We start from the raw sequence: 7,952 nt of genomic DNA, 5'->3' as shown, positions 1-7,952 counted from the left end.
ACGATGCAACAATCAACCCACGGACGTCGCCCCCACACGTCATGTATACTTCCGGAGTCCCTGCGTACAGCGAGCGTAAACCTACAGGCCAACCCGTAATCGCCACGATCCCCCCCCCCCCCCATCCCCTCCTCCTCCTCAAACCACGTCTTACACAGCATCCATAAAAATCGCTTTTAACGCCATACTGTAATGAATCATGCAAGAGTTACGGAGACGAAAACAATTCCGTGCGTCTCGGAACGTGCGCTTACATGGAAACACGAATTTCAAAGCCAAGGTTTGTAGAATACGATTAGGGGAAATAAATCACGAAGCATCGCTCACCCGTCGAAAGATGGCGGCATCGTGACGCAAGAAGACGGGCGACCGTTGACTTGCGGCCGTATAATGTACTTTTATTCCGTGTTCCGTATTCCGTTTTCCCTGTTACGTCACGCTTGAGGCACCGCCCACGGCGGAAGCCGCGACGTTTTTCGAATTTGGCCAATAAAAAGCGCTCGTAGCCGCCCATAGCTTGTTGAGCAAGACAAGTGCGGCAGTTGGCGTTTTTTACGTAGGAATTCTGGGGAAATCCCTAGTATTTTGTAGGTATTTTCGGGGAGAAAATTTAGGGGCTTTAGTGACTTTTTGGTTGAGGGCCGCAAAGGGGCCGTATAACTCTTTTATTTCGTCCGCGAGCGTGTGACAAAACAACAGTTGTACGTAAATGAAAATAAATTCGTTTTATGAGCTTCTGGTGCTAAAATTAATGCGAAGTAAACGCAAAACAAACGTATTTTGAGAGTCGTAGCCACATGGGTGTCGGATTTGCATCCAATCCAAGTCGCTTAAGGCGGCCGTTGCGAGAAAAACAGCTGATCGTCTCTGCGAGCCGCGTTTTCTGTTCTGTCACCTATAATGCTGCGAAAAGAATGTGATCGCGACTACCGGGGAGTATTTGCGTCGCAGAGGAATATCAGAAGCTGCGAAGGGCAAGGAAAACATGGAATTCTAGCCGTAAGGTGAGTAAACAATGCCGAGCATGCCGTTACCGCGTTATGTTTGCTTTGGTTCTTACAGGTAGCAAAAAAAAAATCGTTATGAACTGGGGAAGCCTGTACTATCGTCTGATATCTAGTAAGCTTCACCTTTTGATTTCGTGAACGAGGTGCGTGAGCGAGCGTAGTTACAGCGTACATGGACGTGCACATTCAGTTGTTTCCCCTGTGCATTTTACGTACATTTCTGCTGAATCGAACTTGCACAGAAGAAACTTGTTGCGTAAAATATTTGCGTTAACATGCACGCCACGGTGTTTCATTTGTGATGATATAACGAATAGCTGTGATAAGTATACATAGTTTTCATGTGACGTCACACCGTCGTCGGCTGGCGGTGTCCGCCATGTTGGAGAACAGCGACAAACGCGCGCGAGCATGCCCAAGCGTGCGCACGAGTGTTCATCGCTGTCTTCCTGCAGTCTGTCGGCGTGGTAGTCATTGATTTTGCTACCTTGCGAGCTATCGAGTGTTTGAATGATGGCGCCTGTCAGGCGGAAGGAATTCTGCCCGTCATATTTTGCCGAGCTGGTGGATCCGACGCGTGCACGTTATGAAGCGAAGATCAGCATGTGCGATGGAGTTGACCCCTACACGTTGTGCGCCGGTACTGACACGACGACGGCAGTGGAGCTATACTACCGGTTACGACGCATGCCGACATCGTGAACTATTTGGTGCTGCGGACGAACCACGTATCGCTCACCGAAATGAAAGCTTACAAGTCACTTGAGGCTCACAACTACTTCACCAGTGGCCGTGTGAGCGGCGTGACAGCAAAGCGGGTACCCTCCAAGCGCGTCATCGTGTTGAGCGAGGTAAAGTTATTCAGCAGGCATCTCTTGACTGAAGTGATCGTCTGCATCGACCATTTCGGGCGAAGGATGGTCAACCTCTGCCGGCTGAATGTTAGCTGCGTTCGCGGCTGTGGCCCCTTTTTTTTTTTTTTGCCAGCCGATTTTTGGCGCGCTTGTACCGAGAAGTAGAGTTTACGCCCGGTGCTGTGCGGTTGCTGTATCCCAAGTGTTGGCTCGGCACCCAATCTGGGTTTGTGTTGTCCATTAGACTCGCTGGCTGTCCTGCAAATTACAAAACATCAACAGTGAAAACCTGGCGCGCTGTTGCATGTGAAATTGCGACTTCAGCGCGAAAACGGTCTCGTTACAAGCTGTTACGAACAGCGCAAAATTACAGAAGGCACTCGCGATCAGTAGCCCGATGTGAACGGCAGTTTCAATGCACGGTACAAACAACACGCATCGAGCACGTTAAACTCAGCAGTTTGGTGCAGACAGTGACATTTTAACTCGATTGCAGTACGCGCGGATCGCAGTCGAAGGTGCCCGTTAAGCAGCAGAAGATCCGGAACGGGCTCGAACGCGACCCGGAGAGCTCCTGCGAGGTTTAAACCGCTGCACACACAGCGACGGCTGTGTTGCAGGCGATTGTAAGCGGTGGCGTTAATTTTTTGAAGTTTTCGCTTCGTCCTGTTTTGCTTACATGAAACGCCGACCGCATACACGGAGGTAATCCAGGTTCTTGAGGCTCTTTCTGTTGATGCGAGCGAGCCAGAGACGCCGACGCTGCTCCGACAACACTTTCGTGCGGTCGCATTGCCGAGTTATCACTTTCGGCAATCGGTAGAGCCCGGTTCTTGGCTCCAGGTCCGTTTTCTGTGCGGCAGACGTGCTTCTCGCACTGCAGCCAGTCATCGCACACATCGGCATTGCGACGCCGCGCTGTTACTGAGCCCGCACAACGCGAAAATATCGGACCTGCACACGCACCCAACGATAACACCGCGCTAGCAGTTCACCATCATGGCGGCCACCTATCCCACAAGCCCCAGTTGTGACGTCCGTGAAAACTATGTATAATTGTTGTAGCCTGCAAAGAACTGTCTGATATATGCTGCATCGGTTTACCGCGTTGCGGCGAGAGCTCTTAAAAAAAAAAAAAAAAAAGAGGGGGGACAATTTACGGAGCCACCTGTCAGGCTGTTCCAGCAGCGGCGGGCCTGTTTTTGGTGTGTGTGACTAGAAGTGCTACGAGTTTTTCGCCAAGTTCCGAGTTTTTTTTTTTTTTTTTTTGCCACGTAAAGGAGGCTCAAGTGTGAAGACTTAACGATGCTACTTTGAAGTGCTTGTACCGAGGTTAGGAAGAAGCGGAGTCAATTCAGGGTCACATTTTCATGGAACAAAAATAAGTGAAACTAACACTTCAAATCTATTTGACTTCTTGTGGTTGGGCCCTGGTTTAAACATATAAATAACAAAAAACGGTTGGATTTTTTCTCCAGCTCAATGACAAATTCCTTGTCATCGCTGCCTATCCGAATCAAACCGATGGAGCATTAGTTTGGTTTCCTGTGTGTTCTTGCATTAAGTGGCCTGTAATACATTGTGAATTTCTCTACCTGCAGCATCCGGAGCTTGTCGATGGAGTGAGAGGCATGCGTTCGGCTACCTAATGCATCGCAGGCACTCTCTAACATCTCCTGGCTGCCATTGGGCCTGGAGTTCCCCAGTCTTCACTGCTGCTGTAGCCACCTCGTCAGCCATGAACATTAGGACTTTATTTCCGTTTTAACTTGTCTTCTTTTTTCTATTCTTTGTTTCGTGTTTCTTTACTTGCGTGTCATCTTTTTGGTGTGACAAGTGTAGTGCATAAGTGTTTTTAAATCGATACTCCACTTTCTTGTGGCAGTGTGAGCGCGTCTTCACAAGTTGCTTTGATATGTGATCGTCAGCCTTCTGAAATGATGCACACAACACATATCATGTGGCGTCATTTCATGCGGCAAGCCTGTAAGCATAGCCTTTCTCTCCAGTGAAACTGACACTGCAAGATTTCGTGGCAGTGCTTGCTCTTCATAAGTTTTTTGACATGTGCTAGTCAGCTATCTGAAATGATATGCAGACCATGCTTGACTGTACACCAAAAGACTGTAGTTGTCACTTGAATTAGGAATGTATATGACACAAGTGTTTTTACGAGTTGTACTAAAGGATGGTATGCCTGTTTGCCACTCACAGAAGGTGCTTTTACACTAAGCAAAACAATTACACAGTCTACTATCTGTGTCCTTTTTGAAACTGCAGTTGACTTTTGCGTGGGTCACAGCTATCAATCCTTTTGCAAAGTTATGCCCTCGAAAACCAAACATATACTTTTTTTGGAAACAAATTAGGCCAGTTACATTGCAACATGCATTTTACATTTATGTAATGTTGACGCTATATCTGTAAGAAAAAGCTTTGCTATTGCTATTCAGGAAAGCATCCCGTCAATTGCACAGGTGTGTTTTGCACACTGTATACATTGGTTTGTCTTGCCACTTCATGTCATACCATTGTTATGCAACTGTCCTTTCTTATAAACATTGACAAACCGCCATCTTGTTAGGGGTACTATACTACTCTGTAATATATCTGAAATGCATAGCTGTGCACACAATTGCCCATGTACCTTGTGATTCATATACTGTGCACATTTCATGTGTCCCTTTTTTTCATGCGATAGGATGGGACACAGCAATAAACAGAGACAACATGTCCCGAACTTAAACTAATATTTGAGGTGCGCAGACATTGTTTACAGTATTGGTCCCTGCCACACGCAACCACAAAGGTGCTCCTTGAGACGCATATAACGCTTTTAGCAACGTAACATGTCCATAGTAGAAAGGCATGCTGATGTCATCTATATTTGCATTGTAGTAGTCATTAATTAGCCATGCAGTACAATGTCACACTGTGCTTCCTTCAGCATGATGTTTCTTGTAACTTGTGCATGTAATAAATGTCAGCAATGCTTTAAAAACATGACACTACGGTTTCACAATGTGCGTTTATTTACAGAAAGTATATGCCGTCTTTGCATTGGTGTGAACATGAATAAATTCTTTTTTTACAAGGTTCTGTCTTGAAGAGTGTGCTTACATATTCTTTCGTATTACTTCTGCGTTCACAAATGAGCACACTTCTGAATGAGAAAAAGGTACTTGAAATGCCAGACAATCTGTTTCAGCATCAGTTGGCCGTTTCAAAAGGAACAGTGTGGTGGATGTGCAACACAACAGCACAGTGCCCACAAGTTGTGCATGAAGCAAAAGGCGAGCCGTGTGTTGTTATACAGGAAGTGAGGAGACAAAGACTTGGTGTGCACTCCCAGTCATAGAGCAGATAACGGTCAGAGTGTTCGTGATTAGAGGACGATCAGCAGTAACAAAAACAATAACAAACCCTTGCTTTTCAGTGAATTGGCTATAGCACTTGGCTGCCGAGTACAGTGTGTTATATTGACAGTTGCTAAATGAAAAGTTCCTGTCTACCGCCATATAAAAATGACCCAGTCACGTGCAGTCAAGTTCTGCGATAGACCTGGTCATACAGCATATGATGAAACCCAGCAGCGATTTATCATTACCAGGAAATTTAACATCGAAACGTTTTCTTCTACTTGTTAGGTAACGTCTTAGCAGGTAAGAAGTCACACTGCTGAACTTCATTCAGCACATGGGTCAGTTCCTGCTGACAGCGAACACCTCTCCATGAGGGTAACATGCAGGATCACTGCTGTACTTACATTGAGATTCACGTTAAAGAGCCACAGGTGGTCAAGATAAATTCAGTCCTCCACTACAGTGTGGCTCAGAATTGTATCACAGTTTTGGCACGGAAAACCCCATATATTATTGTTACTTCTTAGGCACATGTTTCTCACTGAAATGACACTTGCCTAGTGCTGTTGTCAGTGGTGTAGTTAGCCAAATAGCGGATTACCACTGCGGACAGCTTGTCCAGGAATACATGAGGAGCGTGATGACCTTCCTTGTCTAAGCAGTGGTTGGGGGTCATCTCTGACAACACTGCCATGCTCACTATTGTAATCATCGCTGAAATGAACATTTCTGTCACCTTCTGCAATGCAAAGGCAAGTGCAACACTGCACATGCTGCAGCAATGTGAGATGCATATTCTGATTCTTAATGGAGGGTACAACTGCACTGCTGAACGCAGCGGAAGCAGCTCCTCAATAGCCCAGCACAACGCTTCATTACAGACTGCATTGCAGCATGTGCAGTGTAGCACTTGCCTTTTTAACAGCGTTTCTGGGAGGACAGCCTCGGAGAGGTGTCAGGAGCCATGGTCCTGGTTTGTAGCCTCTGTCACCTGCACAAATACAAGTGGTGTGTTGTAAATACTACTTCAATGTAAGAGATCCACAAGGCTGAGCCACACAAAGAGAGAAATGATAGAATCATCTACATGATCTAATGCTACACTTCACCAGTCTGACTTACCCGTACTACGCGAACCATGACTACTACAAATGGGCTGTCATGACAATGTGAGTCATTTGTCGATATTTTGGAGCGGATAACCGATAGCTGCAAGATGACACACATGCAGCGAGCGACATCCTGTCATTTGTCACAGTTACCAACAGTACCTGTAGCTAATCAAACAGGGCATTAACCATAGCGCGAGCAAATATTCCGCTAGCTCAAACTGTGAATATCCCAACTTTTTGTTCTGCTCACCTAGAGGCCAGAAGGTACGGCCGCGGCAATCCGGGCCCCTTCGATGCGCTCACGCAGCCGCGTTGTCCACCAGACGTGGGCGTCGTAGTCTGACCCCAGACGCAGTGGTTCACGGCAGGATTCCCATGTCTTCGTCGCAGATCTGACGAAAGCGTGAACCACTGTGAGCCACATTTCGCTACGCGGACATGCGCTCGAAAGGATGGGAAGACCGATACTTACTAGCATGACGATGTGGGCATAATGTCCCTTGCGGGGATAAAATGCCGCCTTGTGATCGTCGCCCTTCCGTGCAATGATGACGGCAACGCTGCCGTCCACGCATCCGATGACGCCGGCAGCCGTAGGAAACATTCAAGGCCCCCTTTTCATCTGGCGTCCACGGCAAGTGAACCCACTTGTTGAACCCACAACACCCACAGGCTGCACCGACAGCGCAGTCGGTCGCCTTCCTCGGCCACTTCGTCGCACAATCAGCACAACCGCCGCACCTTCCTTTCTTCGGGTGAAGGTGACGGCGAACTCTTTCATCGACTGGCATGTCGAGCGCGTCGTCGGGCGCACACGGCGCTGCCGAGCCGGCGAGCGACCGCCGCCAACAACACGAAAAAGCCGCCATGTTTGCTATTCCGTCGAAACGGGGCCACTCGCTGGCTGTTCCGCGCTTCGACGGAACCGATTCCGTATATTTTAGCATAATGAGCGCGTACTCGTCATTTTGACGTCACCAAAATTTGGGCTTCCGACACGTCACTTGAGTGATAGGTGAAACGACCAATCACGGGGCGCTAATGGCGGCCAAAACGGAATACGGAACACGGAACAGCGGTTCATTATACGGCCGTTGTTGTTTCGACCGAAGGAGCGACAGAAGCCACACCTTGGTCTTGCCTCGAAGCACAACAAAGTTGTCCATTCATTGTCGTCCGACGGAGCACGAAGGTAACACTCACGGAGATGAAAGAAATCTGTGATGCTTGAGATCACATCCGTACGCCGGCGATAACGAAAAAGGCGGGAAGCGACGCTTTTACCAAGCCACACACTGAGGTCATTGAAGTTATCTCAGTCACTGTAGCAAGCGCGCGGTCTCATCATGACACTGCGTGATTCGCGGTTTACGCTTGAAACTCAACTATCTCAATTTGACACGCTAAAGCATGGTATTACGGGTCCTGATAGAGAAAAAAAAGAAAGCGAAATAAGTCACACCCGCCTCGCTCGATCGACTCCGACCGAATGACGCTCCGGTGCCCAGACACGGCAGATGTAACGGCCGAAGGGCCGAAGTCCCTAGACCGACAGCGCTGGTCGTTCGTTTGTTTCTTGAAGAAAGCGTTAATCTAGGGAAATATTGTCTACTCTTG

At 47.8% G+C, this 7,952-nt stretch overlaps 2 long non-coding RNA genes across 2 annotated transcripts; one reads left to right on the top strand and one right to left on the bottom strand.

The window, feature by feature from the left end:
* Nucleotides 1-823: 823 nt before the first annotated feature.
* On the top strand, nucleotides 824-4,956 carry LOC119390953 (uncharacterized). Its single transcript, XR_005183537.2, has 2 exons — nucleotides 824-1,004; nucleotides 3,463-4,956. It is a non-coding gene; the product is annotated as an uncharacterized LOC119390953 (long non-coding RNA).
* A 763-nt stretch (nucleotides 4,957-5,719) lies between these two features.
* On the bottom strand, nucleotides 5,720-7,318 carry LOC119389147 (uncharacterized). Its single transcript, XR_005183029.2, has 3 exons — nucleotides 6,808-7,318; nucleotides 6,586-6,727; nucleotides 5,720-6,214 (listed from the first exon to the last, which is right to left on the bottom strand). It is a non-coding gene; the product is annotated as an uncharacterized LOC119389147 (long non-coding RNA).
* Between the last annotated feature and the right edge of the window lie 634 nt (nucleotides 7,319-7,952).

Source organism: Rhipicephalus sanguineus, chromosome 4 (assembly GCF_013339695.2).
Source record: "Rhipicephalus sanguineus isolate Rsan-2018 chromosome 4, BIME_Rsan_1.4, whole genome shotgun sequence".
Lineage (NCBI taxonomy): Eukaryota > Metazoa > Arthropoda > Arachnida > Ixodida > Ixodidae > Rhipicephalus > Rhipicephalus sanguineus.
This window is presented reverse-complemented; position numbering and strand designations above follow the sequence as displayed.